The sequence below is a fragment of the Oryctolagus cuniculus genome, chromosome 6 (genome assembly GCF_964237555.1).
Source record: "Oryctolagus cuniculus chromosome 6, mOryCun1.1, whole genome shotgun sequence".
Classification (NCBI taxonomy): domain Eukaryota; kingdom Metazoa; phylum Chordata; class Mammalia; order Lagomorpha; family Leporidae; genus Oryctolagus; species Oryctolagus cuniculus.
The window spans coordinates 36355230-36376000 of NC_091437.1; the positions used below are offsets into that span (position 1 = coordinate 36355230).

Below are 20771 nucleotides of genomic sequence, written 5' to 3' on the forward strand. Positions count from 1 at the left end.
CATAATCCTGCAAAAGCTCTGTTTCCTTATCCCTAAGATGGAGCTAATAATGGTGCAGCCCTGGGAGTACTGTACAGGGATTAACTGAGTTCATGCGTGAAGAATACTCAGCCCAGTGACAGCCTCACAGCACATGTTCTGTAAACTGCTAACTCCCGCTGATGCTGAGGACAAGGCAGAGACCAAGAGCTAGGACATCAGACAGACCTGGATGCAAATGCCCACTGCCTTCTGACAGCCACGCAACTTTGGCAGGAGTTACTTAGCTACCAAACGTTCCTCACTGTAGAATGGGCACCTAAAAGAGCACCCACTTCACCTGTTGGCTTCAGGAGTAAATTAGATCATGCACATAGCACATAGCATCTGCCATATAAATGACAGCTAGCATTAGTACTACTTGTGTAAGAATTATTTGGGTCTAACTTGATTCCAGTTCAAGGTTTTAGAAGAAATGAAAGAAAGCATCTGGTCTGATCAGGTTTACTAGATATTGGATAGTTCATAACATTAAAAAAAAAAAAACCAGACCTGGCTCATGGGTCACGGGAAGTCAGTTTCCCTTTGACTGAGCTGGGCAGTTCAGTGCAGTTTATTCTGGCACTGGCTCATGGTTTGGTTAGGTTCAAGGCCATGACCATGAGTTGGTGATTCACTCTTGCTAAAACTATAATCTTGGTCATATTCTAAATATTTATACTACAAGAAACAAGAAAACTGCCTGACCTTCAGTAGTCACAAGCCCAGTTCCCTCATTCAATGGAGTTCATTCATTCACCCAACTCAGTGTCAGGCACTGGGCACTGGGCATGCTGATGGCTGATGGGGTGGAAACCTGTGAGTGGCCTTGGCTGATTTTGGAGAAACCACTGAATCAGAGACCGCGGGGAAGGCAAATGCTATCACACTGCATGAGCCTTGGAGAAGATGCAGGCTTGTGTTTGATGCCCGTCACTGTGCGCCCTGCCCAGGGTGGGAAAAGCCCTAGGGATCAGCTCAGACAATGCATGCAGCTCACAGGTGAGGAAACAGAAGCCCCAAGAGAGACAGGGAGCTGCTGAGACCAGAAAGCCAGGTGCGACGCCTGCTCACCCAGGACGGCACCCCTCCAGGTGAGTCTCTTCCCTCACTTCCTCATGCCCTGTCATGCAGACAGCGGGTTCTCCCGAAATTTTAGCCTACAAATCACCTTGAACATACAGACAACAAGAATTAAAAAGTAATATATCACTAATAATAGTATCTATTGTTTACTGTATGATTACTTGGTGCCAGGTACATTGTTGAACATTATCCATGCATTATTCATTTAACATTTCAAAACAACCTCTTTGGGTGAATTGTTATTATCCCATTTTACAGAAGAGGACACTGAGGTTCAGAGAAGGGAAGGGATTTTTCCCAAGATGACTCAGTCAGAAGTTGCAAGTCATAAATGAACATAAGGCTGCCCCCAGAGCCACTGCATGTGAACACGATGAAATATCCCCTCAGGAGGAGAGAGAGCGCAGGGATCAGCCCTGCTGCTATATCCTCCCCGAATTCACCCAGGCAGGCAGGAGGGAGGAACACATTGCAGCAAGTGGGTAGCAAAGAGGCATCCAATCTAGTCCTGGACTGTGTCAAGCTCCAGGTAAGGGAGAGGACCAGTGGTGGGGAGTGTTCTGTCTGTTGAGATGGATGCGTGAGTACTCAGAATGTTCTGGTGCCTGTCTGGGCTAAGGGTGGCATTGGGTACTCTAAGAGTACCTTGTGTCACACGGCATGGGCAAACCATTTCTCTCCATTGCAGTGGGAGCACAACATAGTGTTTGAACTCATGGTCTCAGAAGCCAGACCATCCAGGATTAGATCCCAGGTATGTCACTTCATATAGTATCTACCATTTAGGGTGCCATTTTTCTTCTGTAAAATGGATTTAATAATGCCTATTTCATAGTATCATCATGAGAACTAAATGAGTTTATATGCATAAGATCCTCAGAACAGTATCTAACCTAGAGTAAGAACTATATACATTTTCACTAAATTTTTTAAAATTTTGTCAACTAAAGATAATAGGACCTGATTGTGTCAGTTAAGATGCTTTTGAGTGCAAAGTAACAGAATGTCTGACTCAAAGTAGCTTTAATAAGAACCTTTTATTAATTTCTCCCATCAGAATAGAGGTGATTCCAGGCTCAAGGGTGACCCCGGGAAACTAGGACCTCTCATCCTTTTGCCCCCCATTTTTCATATTTCATTGATGTCCAAGATGGCTACAGCAGCTCCATTCATCACATCATTACAAAGCCACAGAAAGGATGGACCAGGGGACTATCTCTTGTACCTGCATTGCTTTCTTGTGAGGGAGCCAAGTATTTCTTAGAAACCTCTCAGAAGTCTTCCCTTTTCTGTCATTAGCCAGAATCAGGCCACATAACCTCCTCCAATCACTGTAAAAGGTAGAAAAGCAAGATTCTGGCATTTTCCATTACTGGCAACAGCTGGACTCTGCACTGAGAAAGAGGAGAAGAAGAGCTGTTGGGTGGGCAGCCCAGCTGCCTGACAGGATAGTCCTGAGAAAGAAGTGTGAGAAAAGGGGCAGGGATGCTGTGAAAGATTTAGCCATTTCTGCTAGCCAGGGACAGATTGTTCCCATTAGTAATAATACTAATAGCAGTGCCGGAGCCTATGAGCTGTAGGTAGTGTCTCCAGAAGTGTAGGATGCCAGCAGTTCTAGGCCGTCCTGCTTGTTCCCCCTTGGATATGGCGTGCAAGGGAAAAATAAAAGGAAGCCAACTGCCTCATGGCCCTGACTATGGAAACTGACATTGTATGACCTCATAGTAACCCAGGGCTGGAGAACAGCCGGGCCCCAACTTCCCCTCTCATCTGGGTAGGTTATAAATAAAGCCTGGAGGGAGAGAAAATGAGGCTGGTTTAAGAACACGAGAGTTTCTCTAAGAGTAGAAAACTTTTGTTGAGAAAGCACTCGCGTGGGCCATTTGGTAGTGAAAAGTCAGCCCTGGCCATGGTCTGGATAAAGAATCAGCAAATTCTTTCTATAAAGGACCAGAGAGTAAACATTTTAGGATTTTCAGGCAATATGTTCTCTACCACAACTACTCTGCCCTGTGCAGTGCATGTAAAAGCAGCCAGTCTGTCAACAGATACGTGTGACTGTGTTTCAATAAAACTTTATTTATACAGGCAGGTGACCTACTGCATTGGACCCACAGGTGGTAGATTGCCAGCTCCTGTTCTACATGGCAAGTTACATAGGACAACCACCTGAGTCCATGCAGATGATATAAAGCAGTAAAGCTGACTGAGTTGGGGCTGCAGCATGTGGAGAACGGATGACTTATGGCAAGCATACAGCTACGGAAACCAATTTCTCAAGAAAGCCAGAAATTCAGATATCTATGGCACCTTCTAATTTTTAAATGTAGGCAGCCAATTCAAAGTTTTAAGCTTGCTGCCAACCAAACTTAATAAAACTTCTATGGGTCAGCACAGCCTAGGGGCAGCCAGGGTGTGACCTCTGGCCTAGATCAACCTTCCTGTGCAACATGCTATGACAACCAAGTGCACATGACGCATCTGAGTGACACGATCCAGGAAACTTAGCACACAGCCAGTCTGACCTATTGCTAATGGAATGCATAGTTGCCACGTCCTGCCTGGAGGCTGGGCACACGTGGGAGGCCTTTGACATAAACAACTGTGCTAGCCTCATGTACATGGCCACACCACTTCCGGGCCAACGGTGCGTTACAGTGGTTCTCTACCTGCCTCGCCGGGGCTCTGTTTTCTGTAAGCAGCTGTGCTCTGGATGTCAGGTGCTGAATAACATTCCTCGTGCAGACCTCTCCGACATACCTCGGAGGGCAATGAGGTCCTGTGCAGAAAGTTACTTTGCCAACAATCAAACCATGTAGATATTAACTTGACCAGTCCCTGGTTTCCCCAGACCCCAACACTAACTCAAAGTGTCCATCAGTGATGATACTCTTTAAAGAGAAGCCAGAAACTCCAGCAGCTCACCAAGCAGGACAGGCACAAAGCAGAAAGCCTCCCAGCCAGCTTTCCCCCTCGTACTTAAGCTGTGTCCAGTTCAGCTCTGAGGAATCCTGGCACCACAACGGCAGACAACTCAGCCTGGTATGTCCTGTCCTTTGCTGTCTCGAAGCTGGTGTCCTCACCTGTTCCTTGACTTCTCTGCCCCTCCCACCAGTTCCCGTAACGTGACAGCATCCTGAGCATCTGCCTGGGGCTGCCGTCTCTCTGGGCTCTGCTCTCCGTCTCCCTGTCTTCTGTCCTGTTGTTTGCTGCATCCCCACTTAGAGGATACACAACCACGCCCTTTCTGATCTCAGGGTGTGCCCTACCTTCAGTCCCTCAGCTCTGCTGGGACCTCCAGCATCTCGCTCCAGCCCACACCACACATGGCCTCCCTCTTGTGGGCCAGTTTGTTGTCTGTTCCTCTTGCCAAGGACTCGAAGCCACTTTAGTCACTTGCTGGTGTAGAACTTCTACCTGGGGGCCGCCTGCTGTGCCACAAAGAGTACCCGAAGGTCACAAAAACCACCCTGTGGATCCCTTCAGCCACACTTGGGAGAGGAAGAAAGGGTATGTGGGGGGTGGGGTGTGTGTGTGAGAACCAGCGAGAGAGCAACTTGAGCCCTCTGCCACAGATGTTCATTATCCTCTTGTCCACAGCATCCAGTTCATTTAAGATTAGGTGCTGGGCCCACCCTTTCCCAATGGTCCCTCAAGTCCTGTGATTCTTCAGCTCTGTCTCAGGAACCCAGGTGGGAGGTTTAAGTGGGTGGGGGTGCAGCAGATCAAGGGTGACTCAAGCAAGCAGCCCCATCGTATCTGTTTTGGGCATCACAGTCCTGCATAAAACTATGTTTCGAAAAAAAAAAATGATTCCGTTGCCTAAAAGATAAACTTTTGAAAACTGCAATGCCAACCTCTGGGACTAGGTACAGACAGAAGATGGGTGCACACACTGAAAAAACCTATGGGAAGGCTGAAAAGAGAAGCAATTTCCTTGGTGAAGGGCAATTTGGGAGACACTGGGCTAAATTTTTGTTCATAATAAACAGCTTTATTGAGTCTAATGTTGGAAAGGTCCACATAACTTGAATGATGGCCTTTGCCATCAAGGAAGTAAGCGCTACTTTTCAGCCGCATAAATATGACTGTGTGCTTCTTCTCACCTCGTGGAGATATGGGGGCACATTCTGAGTCTCTCTCTGTGAAAGGAGATAGGGAAGCATTTCCCGAAGCACCGAGTGAGCCGCTCCTGGCGCATCCAGAGCACTCTCACCAGGGCAGAAACTCTTAAGAAGGGGTCTCAGCTCCTGTTTTCTATACCTCATGGTTCAAGTTCAAGTTTCTCTGTAGATTTTTCCTGGGGGTTTGGGAGGCCCCAGACATTCTTGACTGCAAGCGAGCAGACCCGCTTGGCCGGGGCTGAATGATGCAGAGTGTGCAGGGCAACAGTAAAGGGGCAAGCCTGTGAGTGAGCCCCGAGGCTGAGTCCTCACACACCCTGCTGCTGACTCAGCCCTCGGCTCAGGCCGACAGCTCACTCGGCAAGGACACTGCAGGTGTGAACACTGCCCAGCTCTGAGAGAACAGACAAGGAATTCAGCATCTTAGAATCATACAGCTCAGAACCAGGGCCTCTTAGACCCTCAGGCTTGGGAGGAAACAGGCTTTAATACTGCATATGGTTAAGTTCACAGGCTTTGCAGACAGACCTGAACTGGGGCCACTCCAAGACTGGCAAAGCAGAACTTACTGGAGGGCTTGGAATACCTGACAAGAGGGAAGGGAAGGCTTAGAACGAGTTGGACTCATGGAGCAGATGTTATTGGGAAATCTAGGGACCAGGATTTTCTAAATCTTCAAAGCCCTGAAGATTTAGTCTGTTCTCACACAGTGAGCTCTAATCTGGAGTATGGGGATTGGGAATGACTGCTGGGACCAGGAACTATAGACAGGTACTATTGTGCACCTGCCACAGCATTGCTCAGAGGACTGACTGACAAACACAGTGTGTGTCCAGGGCATGGCATATTGCTTGGACCACGGGAAGCCCTCCATGAACGTTAGTGCCTTGAATGGCAACTCATACTCCCCTGGAGAAGATACCCCCCTCAACAGAATGCTGGTTGGAGCAATTACCTCTCACTGAGACTCCATCCCCTGTGTTGTGATCATGGCACCTAAGAGCCCCTGGATGTAGAGGCTGTTTGCCTGGGGAACACGCAGTTTGTGTCACCAGGAGTCCAACAATACACATCTGGGAGCAAGCCTGGATCAGAGACTTTGATGTGGACTTGAATCGCTTCCCTAGTCTAGAGTTCTCCACGGCGTACCGCCACCCCTAATCTCATCAGACAGAGTGGGGTTTTGTGTTCTGGTAGTTTAACTGAACCACACCCTGAGGTCAGGAGAGGAAAAGAGAAGAGGCAGTTTCAAAGATCTTACCTCTTCCTGGTGTTCCACTAGGTCAGAAGCAGCAAGCTCCCTGAACCCTCATGTCAACCTCAGAAACTAACAACCTGTGCCAAGTAGGGGATACCACCTGCTCCCTACCTCAGCATCTGAGCTCTGAAGGTACACATGTTTGTTTGGCATGGAGGAGGCCCTTGGAAAGTGAGCCTGCAGTTGTCTGGCCAGTCAAATCACCTTACCCAGAAGGCTGATAGGGGCCGTGCTGAAACATTGTCTGCAAGCTTATTTCCATCTCTTTTCATATAAGATGGAAATATCAATACCAGAGCTCAATGAAACTCCCTTTCAGCTTGGAAGCCTCGAGCTGCCTCCCTCTAAGGCTGCTATCTCCATGTATCCATCCAACACAGATGACGAGACACACTGGGAGCCGTTACCACGTCAGACGACAACCATAGCTGTTCTTTTAAGAAGGCCTCCTATGGGTGGGACACAGCTTTCCTGCCTTAGCCACATGTCTCAGTTCATCACCCATCAGCTCTGTCATCTTCCTCTTTTTGTAGGAACTATTCATGCTGATTGAGTCCCTAGAGAATTTGTCATTCCACTGCACAGAATTCTTCTCTCATGTACATTTCCTTTGATTGTCCTTTGCCCTCAGAAAAGTCTAATAAGTGAAACCGAGTGGGAGGAGTTGAGGGGAAGGGAGTAGAGATGGTCCTGTCTGGAAGACGGCCTCAGACTCCTTCGCCTCCCCCAGTCCAGTCGTCACCTCAAACCCAAGTGAGGTCATGAGGAAGTCTAGTCTCTGTCTTTCTGTTCCACCAGCTGCAGCAGCAGCTCTCCCGACACCTGCTCTTGCACGGGAAGCCGGAGCCAGCTTGGCCCTGGAACGAAGGGAAGAGAAAACACGGACTGCCTGGTTGAGCACCACTGATGGCTCCCGAAGTCTAGCAGTCTCCGTTGGCCCTGACAAGCCCAGCCGGCCCCTCAGATCCCCCCCCCACAGACAGGACACTCTTCCTGGGGAATCTTTGCACTACCAGCGGGACCAGTTGTTTGGCTCCGTTTAAGCTGTCATCCAGCCAAGGCAGTTTGGTGGCATGCCCAGACTCCAACCCAGCAAGCACACCAAACCTGTAGCCAGCGTGAAAACTTGTTTCAAACATCATTTGAATCAAATAGCCAGTGAATTTAAAACATTCCAAGCAGAGAGCCAATGAGATTGGAAAACAAGGAAAACTGAAAATATGAGGTCAATATATTAACTTATTTACACATTTATTCAATTTACTTAAGCCTTGCATTTTTTCCACAGAGGATCGCAACTGTCAAGGAAGGAGGGGCCTGTGTTAACAGATGGGGTAACTGAAGCTCAGAGAGGCTGAGGCCCTTGCCAGGGTCACACAGCAGTGGACAGTAGCAAGGTCTGTCCTGTGCCCTCTGCTGCATATTCATGCGTGTGTCAGTGTGTATGTGTACACATGCATACTGACCTGTACTTGTCTAAGACCCTTCTTCACAAGATCTTAAATGTAGGGGTTTTCTTCTCTTTTGCTCCCAACCATAAAAAATGTCATATCCCAGTGTTGCTACCCAAGTCATGCATTCATTCCTTCAGAATAATTCACCTAAGTCCAGCCATACGCCACCTATAAACCCAGACATTTCAGAAATGTGGCCCCAAAGTCACACCCAGTCACTGCACACACACAGTTCACAGTTCAGGCAGGCTGGAGCCAGCAATGTGTGCTCCGAACTGCAACCGGGGCATTCAGATTTACAGGGCCTCGGAGCTGCAGGCCCTCAGAAATCGCCCAGGACAGGGCGTCCGTGCGTCAGCCTCACAGTTCCTATGCCATGCCATTCCTTAAATGTTCCTATGTATAGAAACCCATTTGTTTTCAGAGAAGATTCTATATCACTACACTAAACAGAACCCTAGAGTTTCTCTTGGTCAATAAAAGGCAGCCGTAAATTAGGCACAAGTGAAACATGACAGTGTGATAAAATTCTCACCTTGATAACACTTGTAGCCCATGGGAGACTCTGAGCCTGAGCCTGCTCTCACTGTGTGAAAACATGAGATGGGAGCTGGCACGAGGTGGTGATGTATCAGCTCTACGCTGGGACTCTCTTTTCCTTAGGCAGGAGGATTAAGGGAGAATTCAATCAGGCGCAACTGCCTACCGTGTGATTTAATCATTTCAATGCTGTGTTAAAGAATCACGGGGTTTAGAAAAACATGATCTAATCCAACCATCTCCATGTTCAAAGGAGACTGAAGCCCAGAGACAGGCAGTGACTTGACCAAGGTCACACAGCAAACGGATGGCAAAAAAAAAAAAAAAAAAAAACCTCAGTTTCTGTGTTCCCTCCAGACTGTGTGCTACAGTAGGCTGCAGGTCACCACTGACACCTGAAGCAAGTCTTAAGTTTATGCTTTATGTGACTGAAGGCTGGCCTTGACCCATTTCATTTTTGGAGGGCAAGAAACCATAATCCATGCCAAAGTGACAGAGATGGGGGATCCCTTCAAAGAGGCACATTGCCCACTCTCTCTTTTTTCTCCACCCACTCATTTTCCATGTATCATAAAAAGTCTTCTAACAGAAATATCCCATGAGGCCCCCCCCCCAAAAAAAAAAAAACCTAACAAGTTGGTGGAGACTCCTGAACAGCACAAAGTTGAAACAGGTTGCACAAACAACCTACTGTATAGGGAATTCTGGGGAAACAGCCAGCCCCATCCTTTAAGGACTCTCTGTCTTGTACAATCCTCAGTGCTTGTATCTCATACTCAATAACCTTCACCACGTGTCACTATGATTCTTTAAATCAAGCCTAGGAGAGAGAGGAGGGGAAATCCTGTCTTTGCCCACTGAGGTCACCTACAGTTAACCTGTCCTGACCCACCACGGAGGGCAGCTTTCAGCTATGACCGACCCTCAGGATAACTGGGTATCAGGTCACACAGAAGCCATTGTCTACAAAGGAGGTTGAATTCTGATGTCCATGCTCACACTCCTGCCCTGAGAAGGTGAGGACAGGCTTCCCATGGTCTTCCCCTGAGTGAGAGGGGAGGGAAAGAAGGGACAGGACAATGAGTGAAATAGCTACTTCTCTCTCCTTCCTCTGAAGCTGACACTGCAACATTTTAGGACTTCACAGAGAGACTCAAATTCATGCTTTGTGGAGGTAACTCAAGTTGAGCTTCTCCCTGCCCCAGGGAGGGAAGCCTGCTTAACCTCTGGGGTAAGATTTACCAATTTACCTTATTTGAGCCGCAGAATAACCTGGTGCCCTCCAGGGCTGGTGCCAAATGAGTGGCCAAAGCAAAGACAAGCGGCTCTTGTTCCTGATGCGGAAAGAGTGGGACTTCCTATGATGCAGCTGGCGTTTCTTGAAATAGAACAGGATTTGAGCAAACGGTTTTCACTAGGCAGGCAGGAAAAGCTGAGTGTGACTCGAGGTTTCCGCAGGGGTGACTCAAACCCGCACTCTTGGCCACTCATCCCTCCTGGTTGGGTTTGACTTTCTTCCAGTTGTGTTCAACAGTCAGAGTTCCACTTTCATAGCCCTCCGCCTAGGTTTGTTGTCCTTCCAGCCTATTCTAGGGTCACCACACCTCTATCTTTCCTCTTATGTCATACACATTCTGCACAAGTTTCTATTTTGAAATTGATTAGGTCTTGATCAAGAGCTCATGTTTATTTCCAGAACAGGTACTGTCTGTTTCTGTCTCCATCTGAGATAGACGATGATTGATGTTGAGCTCAACCAGAGGCAGGGTTTTTCCTAGAACTGCTTCCAGTTGCAGGCACAGGCACAGTTCCTAGCAGAATTAGGTGAAGAATGAGGTACCAAATGTGCTGGTTTAGCAGAGGCTGCTTTAGACAGGCAGCATCACCTGGAAACCATTCCCAAACTCCCATCCATGTCTCAAACTGGCTCTCATTGAATCAATATTTAGTGAGCCCTGTCTGTGAACCAGGCACTGTGCATGAGCTACAGCTATGAACAAGTACAGTTCCTCATGCCCTGATTTTATCCCAGTGTGGAAAGCACTGCAACAGAGTGAGTTCGAGGGCACCGAGGGAGTTTCAGGAAGAGGCAGGCATGAGCTTGCCTCTGCTGCCCGATCCACTCACCACGACACTCCCAGCCTCCTCATGCCCTTCATGCTCTTCATGGTCGCATTTCTCTTCCTTCTGTCTGCAATGATCTGTTCTCATCTCTTTACTTGGCCGGCTGCTTCTCATCATTCCGCCTCTCCTTGTACCCACTCCTCAGAAAGGTCTTCTTCAATCACCTTATTATCTCCTTAGCTTCCCCACATCCACTCCAGTAGTGTCTATTCCCTTCCCTCCCCTACCCTCACAAGAAGCATGTTTTCATAATCTGACATTACTGTGCGTATCTATTTGTATATTGGGTAGTATCTATTGCCCTTGAAACAAAGTGCATTCTCCACAAGGGCGAGGACTCTGAAGCTGTGTTCACACCACATCCTCGATGCCTAGGACAGGCTGGGTCAATACCAGATGACTGGGTGAATGCACAGTCTACAGAGGGAAATCAGGCAAGGCTTCACAAGGCTCTGGCTTTGGGAAGTTGACAAGTGAGCAGGTATAGAGATGAGCATCTCCGATACAGAGGTGCACAGCGTTAGGGGAATTGTGGGCAGGAAGCAAAGTAAAGCAGGGAACGGTCTAAATGAAGGCTGGACAAGCAGGTAGGGGTCCCATAGTAACAGGCTTTGGATTCCAGACTCACAAATCTTCTATTTTTTTCTACCAGGGCAGTGTTGAAGTCACTCATCAATTGAACATGAAGAAGACAGCTAATCATATCTCACAAGGAGTCTTCTATCTACACAGTAAGGGAATCAAGGTTGTACTGTGAAACTACTCAGGCTATATGCTAACATCCTGTCACCACCACTTCCCAAACACCCACCATGTGTCAGGCTTCACAGATACCACCTTGTTTAAGCTTAACATCTGCAGGAGAGATTGTACCTTCTACATGTGGCAGACGAAGAAACAGAGATGAAAAAAGAACTGATTTGCTTAGAATTCACTAACGGCAAATCTGGGATTTGAACTCTGGCATCCTAAGACCACAGCTCTTGTCCCGTTGCCTTTCATTCCCTGGGATTGGAGAGGGCTTCCTGATTTTGCATGAAAGAGTGGCCGAGAAGGGCATTCTCCATTGTTCACCATCCCCATTTGCAGGGATAGGGCTGGTTGCTTCTTATAGAAGACAGCCCCTCCCCCATCTCTGCTTGTTTTGACTGTTGTTTGTCCCCCTCTCCTCTGCTGCCTCCATGCACACACATTCACTGAAGACGGCATGTGAGGCCAGGTATATTTTAAATTTAAAGACATATTTAATTATTTGAAAGGCAAGTTACAGAGAGAAAGAGGGAAAGACACAGAGAGAGCTCTTCCACCTGCTGTTCACTCTCCAAATGGCCACAATGGCAGGGGCTGGGCTAAGTCAAAGCCAGGAGCCAGCAGCTTCCTCTGGGTCTCTTACATGGGTACAGGGGTCCAAGCACTTGGACCAACCTCTGCTGCTTTCCAAGGCACATTAGCAGAGAGATGGATTGGAAGTGGAGCAGCTGGAACTCGGTTGGCGCTCATATGGGATGCTGGTGTTGTAGGCAATGGTTTAACCCACTGCATCACCACTCTGGCCCCAAGACCATGTCTTGACTGAGCATTCAACTCTGATTTACTTTCTTTGGGTATCAACCCACTAAAGATCTGAAATCTGTCATCCAGAATAACACAGGGCAGTGGGAGAATAAGGCAAGGATAGAAAAGGCAAACTAGGGATTAGTATCCAGGGAGTTTTTATGCAAGCCCTTCAGTTGGCTCGACTCTTAGGGTACAAAGAAAGGTTTATCTAGTCAGGACCCTGCTCTGTCACTCTTACAATCTCAGCCCAGCGGAGGCAACTTCAGGGAAGCCCTCTTTTTCAGGTCAAAGCCTCCTCCATTAGGTTGTTAAAGGAATACTGCCTCTTGTTCTTGACTCTCACCACAGCAACCCCATTTTATTTATTTGTGAGGTTATTTGATTAAGGTCAGTCTTCCTCACTAGAACATGATCTCCAGGAAGGCCTTTCCTCAATATTGTATTCCCAGGGCCCAGCCAAGGTTTGTTCATTCTGGCTGCTCAAAACAAATATAGGTTGAACAAATGAACTCAGAGTTGGAAGAGAGTTACTGCATGAGCGATGAAGGGCAAGTCCATCTCTGATGCTCTCTTTTGCAATGTGAGTAACATTTGCTCTGTGTTCTTTTCAAGGTCAGGAAATAAAAGTAAGTGCTTTATAAATTATTAAGTGATGAACAGATCATTTCTATTAAGGAACTACAGACGAGCCTATCACCAATATTTGGAGCGCTTTCAGAAACGTCCACACCTAAAACTGGAGATGAGAGGTTAGTGAAGGGAAGCAAGGCATGTTTTTTCTTTACTTAAATGGACAGAGCCAGACAGACCTGCAAGCTCAGTCATCACTGTGCCACCTGGGGTCAACGGGGGAATCTGGGCAATCCTCAAGAAGCCATGCCTCCACTAGAATGGGCTACCTTGATCTTTGCAATTGAACTCTGATGGGTCTAGGGTCATGGTTGTTGTCAGGATGGGTTGTGTGAAGGGGAAAAGAAGAGAACTACAGACATGTTGGTGCACCTCCAGCATAGTCTGAGGAAAATAGAGCCTTGAAGGGTAACCAGCTCCCAGGACAAAAATATTCTTGGAACTGGAGAATGGAATTTATATTTCTAAGGAATTCTACCAGCCAACTACACCTACAGGCTATTATTACTAAATAATTCAATTCCTAACTTCATCTCACTGAACCAGATCTAGTTTCTACTAACCTGCTAGAGAGAATGTCAACTCTGGAAGCTGAAAATATATACTTGAGTTTTTTTGTTGTTGTTGTTGTTGTTTTTTTTTTTTTTTTTTTTTTTTTTTTTGGCAGGCAGAGTGGACAGTGAGAGAGAGAGAGAGAGAGGTCTTCCTTTTTGCCGTTGGTTCACCCTCCAATGGCCGCCGCGGCCAGCGCACTGCGGCCGGCGCACCGCGCTGATCCGATGGCAGGAGCCAGGAGCCAGGTGCTTTTCCTGGTCTCCCATGGGGTGCAGGGCCCAAGCACCTGGGCCATCCTCCACTGCACTCCCTGGCCACAGCAGAGAGCTGGCCTGGAAGAGGGGCAACCGGGACAGAATCCGGCACCCCGACCGGGACTAGAACCCGGTGTGCCGGCGCCGCTAGGCAGAAGATTAGCCTAGTGAGCCGCGGCGCCGGCCTTGAGTTTTAGAAAATAAAAAAGGAGAGGCCAGTGCGGTAGCTCACTTGGTTAATCCTCCGCCTGCGGCGCCGAGACCCCAGGTTCTAGTCCCAGTTGGGGCGCCGGGTACTAGTCCTGGTTACTCCTCTTCCAGTCCAGCTCTCTGCTGTGGCCAGGGAAGGCAGCAGAAGATGGTCCAGGTGCTTGGGTCCCTGCACTCCATGGGAGACCAGGAGGAAGCACCCGGCTCCTGGCTTCGGATCAGCACAGCGCCAGCTTTGGTGGCCATTGAGGGAGTGAACCAACGGAAGAAAGACCTTTCTCTCTGTCTCTCTCTCACTGTCTATAACTCTCTCTCACTGTCTATAACTCTCTCTCTCTCTCTCTCTTTCTCTCTCACTGTCTAACTCTGCCTGTCAAAAAAAATTTAAAAAAAAAAGAAAATAAAAAAGGAGCTAATACAGAGTCCTTGCTGTGTGCACATGAGCTCTGTGCTCAGCTCATGATGTGCTTAGTTTACTTACTCTTCTGGGCAGCCCTCACATGCAGGCAGTGTATTATTACCCTTGTTTCGCAGATAGGAATCAAGATTAGATGCCTGCCCAATGCCACAGCTCAAATCTAAGCTAAGTCTTAGTTTCCTGATCCACACAATGCGAGAAAGCATCTCACAATAGGGTAATCGAGAAAGGCAAGTGGACTAGTGTGGGTGGATGGCATGTGAGGCTTAGCGTCCACACCACCTCAAAGCTCAGTAGAAATGCAAGATGGGGGTTCCATTCCAAAGCTACGAATGCTAATCTGCATTTGAAAAGGATTCCCAGCTGATGTCTGGCACTTCGGAGTTTTGAGACGCTCTGACATAAGAGGTTATTGGCCTCCACTATAAAGTGTTGAGCTGGCATCTGACTCATCCCTCCCCTCTCAATTTAGTTAGGGAAAGTTTACTGCCCTATGTCTCCCTCAATTACATCTAAGCCAGTCATTCTCAGACTTCAACATGAATGCAAATCAACAAGGGATTTGGCTTACTGCAGATTCTGATCCAATCAGTCTTCGGTGAGCCCCCCAGAGTCTGCCTTTCTCAAGTACTCCTGAAGGATGGGGCAGGGACCACAGGCCACACTGCCAGTAACAAAGGGTTGGCGGAACCTGACACATCAAACATCTGAGTCTGAAGTGGAAGACCACTCCTTGCCCTTGGAGGTCTCTGTTCAGGGGAAGGCACCTCCACTAGGTTACACACAGCTAGAGGTCAGAGAACATCTCCCACCACCTGGTGTTCTCAGAACTGAGCTCCCTGTCTGTCAAGAAAGTCATGGACTGAGTGAATGAACGAATGGGCACCTGTCAGTTCTCACCATTGCCCTGCTCAACACTGTCCCCAGGCTTTGTGTCCACACTGCTCACTGTTGCCTGCACAGCCGATCTGACCTGCTGGTCGATGCCCACCTGCCCCTCCACACCATTCTCACCACACAAAGCTGTTTCCTCTTCTCAAACACACCATGCTCTTTTTTGGCCTCAGGGTCATGCACCTGCTCTCCGCTGGACCTGGACCGCCCTTCCCCCAGCTCTTTGCCTAGCTGGCTCCATCCTGTCATTCACACTATGGCTCAAATTTCACCTCCTCAGCGAGGCTATCCCTGACTGACCTGTCTAACCTAGTGTACCCACACCCCACCCCAAAATGCTCTATCATAGCCTTTATCTACTGGAAAATATTTCACTTGTTTATTTGCTTACAAGTTGTCCCTGCCTCACACCTGATTGTTGTCTTCAATCCTTTGTGCATAGAAAGTGTCCAGTACATAGTTTTGAAATGAATGGATGAATGACCTAACACCTCTTTGGGAACCCACAGGTTGCTTCTGTTTCTACCATAAGAGACTGGTGATTAAGTACTATTGGAGGCCAGGGAAGGGAGGGGTCATTCCTCCCAGAGGAGAAGGTAGGAGTGGGAATAGGGGTGGTGTGGAAACTTCACCTTAAATGGAGGAAGGGATTTTGGCGGAACCTGACACATCATGACAAGCACTCATAGGTGAAAGCAGACACCCCAGGCAGAAAGAACAGCTTAGACAGAGGTGCAGAGCCGGGCAAGGGTGAGGACTCAGGGAACAGAGAAGCACACAACTGATGGGTGGGGACTCAGGCCCTGCCCTGTCCCTGCCCGGCCCATGGCTCCAGGCTGGGCCAGCCCTTTCTGGGTGTGGTAGAGCCAGGCAGGGCTCCTGCAGCTGATCAGCTGAGGTCACTGTCTCCCTGAGGCAGGTCTTGGCCACTCCTTCAGCCAAGATGACAGAGCTCAACCTAAGGAGGCAAAACAAGGCACTGGGAGGGAACAGGTGAGCCTGAGGTTCAGTCTTGTCTCCATGGTTCCTTTCGTCTAAGGGTCAATAAATTTATTCTTTTAAAGTCCAGAGAACAAATATTTCAGATTTGTAGCCCAGATGGTCCCTCCTGAGCTCTGCTGGTGTGACATGAAAGCAGCCACAGGTGACACACATGCAGGTGGATGTACAAATAAAACATGACTCACTGAAAATGTCACAGGTGCATTGGCAGTTCTGCCACTTTCGAGAGCCCAAAGTCCCTGCATAGGCTGACCCCTACCTCTATACCTCTACAGACTCCTCTCCTGGCCTCAGACTCTTTCTACCTAGGCGTTATAAGATCTGTAAGGACCTTTTCAATCACATGGTGCTACATCATGCCTGGCTTCCTGCTCCCTAGAGAGCTCCCCCTTCTCTCCAGCTGGTGTCTTAGTAACCGGCACGCCTCCTCACTTCACAGTCACAGTGTCAGGGAAACCTTATTGATTCTCTAGATGAGGTGCCCCTGTATTCCCCCTCTGCAGGGCTTCATGTGCTGCAAATAGCTCATGAGCCTCTTTGACCATTCATCTCTAAGTTCAAATCTCTAAGTTCCGAATGGGAAGGACCCACACTGGTTCACTTATTCACTATTCCATTCCCAGAACCAAGCGCAGGGATCCAGGCACATAAGGCATCCTGGATAAACATTTATTGGCTGCTACTAGGTCATGGCCCACAAGACTCATTCATTCATCCATCATATGGATCAAGTGCCTCCCAGGAGCCAGGCCTTGCCCTAAACAGTGAGGATACAAGAGTGACACGCAGCATGGAATGTCCCTGTACTCTTAAGGTGCTCACATTCTGGAGACTGGGTTCTGTCAGTTTCATTGCATGTTCTGAGCAAACCACTTAAGTCTCTGAGCTACCTAGAAGATGAAGGGGACAAGTGAAATCCCTAGTTTTGAGTGTGAACTAAATTTTGAATAATCTTATGGTTCTATCAGTTTCCTTAGGATCAACAAGCCACAGTGTAGTTCCCTCCAGGAAGATTTAAACAGCCTAAGTAAACTATTACGTTGTTGTTGTTGCTGCTGCTGTTTTTCTGTTTGGGGTTAAAAAAGGACACCCGCTAAAGAAAAAGCTGGAAGTCACCTGCCTAGTTCAAACTCACCCTGACCATGGCACGGTCAGAATGCGGAAGGTGGAAACCAGATAGCCTGCAAGGTGGGAGCAGGAGAAGATGGCCAGCTGCGGGTGGTGTCTGAGGAGACACAGCAATGGGATGTCAGCTAGAGAGAGAATGAGACCTGGCAAAGGCCCAGCAAGGTGAGATGGAGACAGGCACTCCAGGGTCTAAGGGACTTGAATCTGGATGCCTGGGCACTAGCAGGGGATAGAGGCTCAGGCAGGCAAAAGGCAGTTTCTTGGAGGGTCTGGGAACTACGACTCACAAATGAGGTCAGAGTCAGAACTGCAGCAAGCTGACTTCATGCTTCCCGTCGAGCTGCCTGTGCAGAAGACTTCAAGTCCCCAGCTAAGCCTCACACAAAGGACAAGAATCAGAAATGGCCCCTTTGCCTGCTCCTCGGGCAGTGCTCTTCTCAGTACCTAACTCCTGCAAAGCCAGCTGGGCTAGATTCTCAATCCAAATTCTAGACCCGAAATGTACATAGAGTTGTTTACAGAGCACATAGTGAAAGAGAGAAAATAATTTACTCTTAACTGGGCTCTGCTTCCTGTCTTGGGGACTGGATTGACATTTCCATCTTTAGCACCAGCCCATTAGGGGAAATAGGATATTTTTTCCCGCTCTAGTTCAGCATCTCTGGGGCAGTCAATGGTGGCCTTAAAGTTCTGTCAGTACAACACCAAAGCCACAGGTCAGTTCAGGCCAAAAATGATACACAAAACACTACTTACAATAAGCTTGCCACAGCCACCTCAGTCCTCTAAGACATCACGTTGTTCTTCAAAGCACTCACCACTCTCCCAAATGATGGTCCATTGGTTTATGTATTTGTTAAATGTCACCTAGAATGTGTCTGCCTTGTTTAAGGCTTTAGCTCCAAGTACCTAGACCCTGGGAGATGTTCAGGAAATATCTATTGTATGAAGGAATGAGGCAGATCTATACACACTGAGTAACACCAGTGATGAGTTCCTAATGAAAAGCAAGGTGCAATTATTCATATGTCTGATGTACTGACATCATCAGAGTGCTGACAGAGATTGTCCTGGAAACAGTATTAAGAAGAAATGAGCCGGTGCTGCGGCTCACTAGGCTAATCCTCCGCCTTGCGGTGCTGGCACACCGGGTTCTAGTCCCCATCAGGGCACCGGATTCTGTCCTGGTTGCCCCTCTTCCAGGCCAGCTCTCTGCTGTGGCCAGGGAGTGCAGTGGAGGATGGCCCAAGTGCTTGGGCCCTGCACCCCATGGGAGACCAGGAGAAGTACCTGGCTGCTGCCATTGGATCAGCGCGGTGTGCCGGCCACAGCGCGCTGGCCGCGGCGGCCATTGGAGGGTGAACCAACAGCAAAGGAAGACCTTTCTCTCTGTCTCTCTCTCTCACTGTCCACTCTGCCTGTCAAAAAAAAAAAAAAAAAAAAAAGAAGAAGAAGAAGAAGAAATGAAAACAAGAGGGTCAGTTATTAATTTTTATGTTTCTAAGGTTTGAATTGAAAGCCACTGAAATTCCATCTCACTATTATTGCATATACAAAGATGCAAAATCTGGTAACCAGTTATGCTGGGGAGGATCTGAAGAAACAGCCCTCTCCAATATGCAGGGGTGAACACTGACACAACTATCACGGAGGGCAATTCAGCAACATCTAACAAAGAAAAAAAAAAAACCCACACTCTTAGGATTCTCTTATTCTCTTACTTCACTTTTGTGGAATTTACCCAAATGCCATATGTACAAAGTTATTTGTTGTAGCACTATTTATACCAGCAACATATTGAAAACAATCAAACTAGCCACCACTAGAGGACCAGCTAAATAAATTGTGGTTCCCATCATGCAATGGAAAACTTTGCAGCTGTAAAAATGACTGAGGAAACTCTTTGTATATTCATAAGAAAAGTTTTCCAAGACAAATACCTGAATGAGGAAAGCAAGATGCAAAGCAGGATGTGCAATATGCTGCAGGCTTTAAAATGGTGGGAAGAGCATGTCACTGAATTATTTTGTATATATACACAACAGCCCTGGAAGAATGTGCAATAAATTAGTAAAAAGGGGCCAGAGCCGTGGCTCACTTGGTTAATCCTCTGCCTGCAGCACCGGCATCCCATATGGGCTCCAGTTTCTAGTCCTGGTTGCTCCTCTTCCAGTCCAGCTCTCTGCTGTGGCCCAGGAGGGCAGTGGAGGATGGCCCAAGTGCTTGGGCCCTTCACCCCCATGGAAGACCAGGAGGAAGCACCTGGTTCCTGGCTTCAGATCAGCACAGTGCTGGCTGTAGCAGCCATTTGAGGGGTGAACCAACAAAAGGAAGACCTTTCTGTCTCTCACTGTCTAACTCTATCTGTCAAATAAATTAAAAAAAAAATAGTAAAAAGCATTGCCTTTGGATAGGGAAAAGTGGACAAGAGGGAAAGGGAGTCTTTTCATGCAAGCCCTGTTTAATTTTTGATTTGAGAATCATGAGAATGCATTATCTGTTCAAATAGATTACTTAAAATATTTTCAAAATAAAAACAAGTAATTTCAGCATATATGTGAGTGCTATGCAACATCACTTTAGAGGACTGAAGCAGCAGAAGCATCGAACCTGGAGACAGACACTGGTCATGGGCCCTGCTCTGACACTGACATTGTCATTGTTGATGCTGATGTTAGTGGTAAGTCTTTCCCTTTCCTGGGCCTTGGTGCTTCCATCTACAGGATAACAAAATTGACCCAGGGAATTCTTCAAACATCCCTTGCTGGTCTGATCTTCTGGAATACGCTCAGAGGTGGCAAGGCTTTACCTAATTAAACCACATACTCTGTAAAATACACACTGTTAAGGCATTTTGTATACCACAGCTTATATTGCTTTGCTTCCTCTGTTTCTTTTTAATTGGCACTCCCTTTTTGTAGTACAAGTTTTCAACATTTCTCACCTGGTTTCTGCTAAAGAGTCGTGAAGATGCCTGTTGCCTGGGATAAAGTGCTGTGGGGAAGAGGCCAGGTCCTGAGTGCATGAAAATGACCTCCCAATGAGAGCAAGGGATGCCAAGAAACAAATTCTCTGGGAGGAAAAGCATTGTCTCAGACACTCCACACTTCTGCATACTGGGACCTGACCGCTCTCAGTAATCAGATTTTAGATGAGGTGAGGCACATTTTGTTCCATCCTCTCAAACACTGACCTCCAGTGACAACATCCTAGTTTCCTATTTGGGGGGGTCCGGCTCCTCCTCCCAGGTCCTGCCCATGTACTGCAATCCCCAGGTTCAGGTTTCCCAGGCTGGCCAAACTGTGGAATTTTTTACCTCCTTATTCCAGTGGTCATGGGTCCCAGAGTTTTTGTCCAAAGCACTGGAGAACCAGATGTTCTCTTTTCTGTGGCAGTAAAGACGGGGAGGGAGTAGGTAAGATGTGGAGAAGCTGGTCACCCTAAAACTGTGTGGAGCACAGGTACGAAGAAGGAAACCAGAGCCAAGGAAAGATGACTTCTGGAGGTTATGTCAACAGG

At 47.8% G+C, this 20771-nt stretch overlaps 1 long non-coding RNA gene across 1 annotated transcript; it reads left to right on the top strand.

Moving 5' to 3' along the window:
* Positions 1-755: 755 nt before the first annotated feature.
* On the top strand, positions 756-13411 carry LOC138850181 (uncharacterized). The gene is made up of 2 exons (XR_011389808.1): positions 756-1112; positions 11257-13411. It is a non-coding gene; the product is annotated as an uncharacterized lncRNA (long non-coding RNA).
* Positions 13412-20771: the final 7360 nt, after the last annotated feature.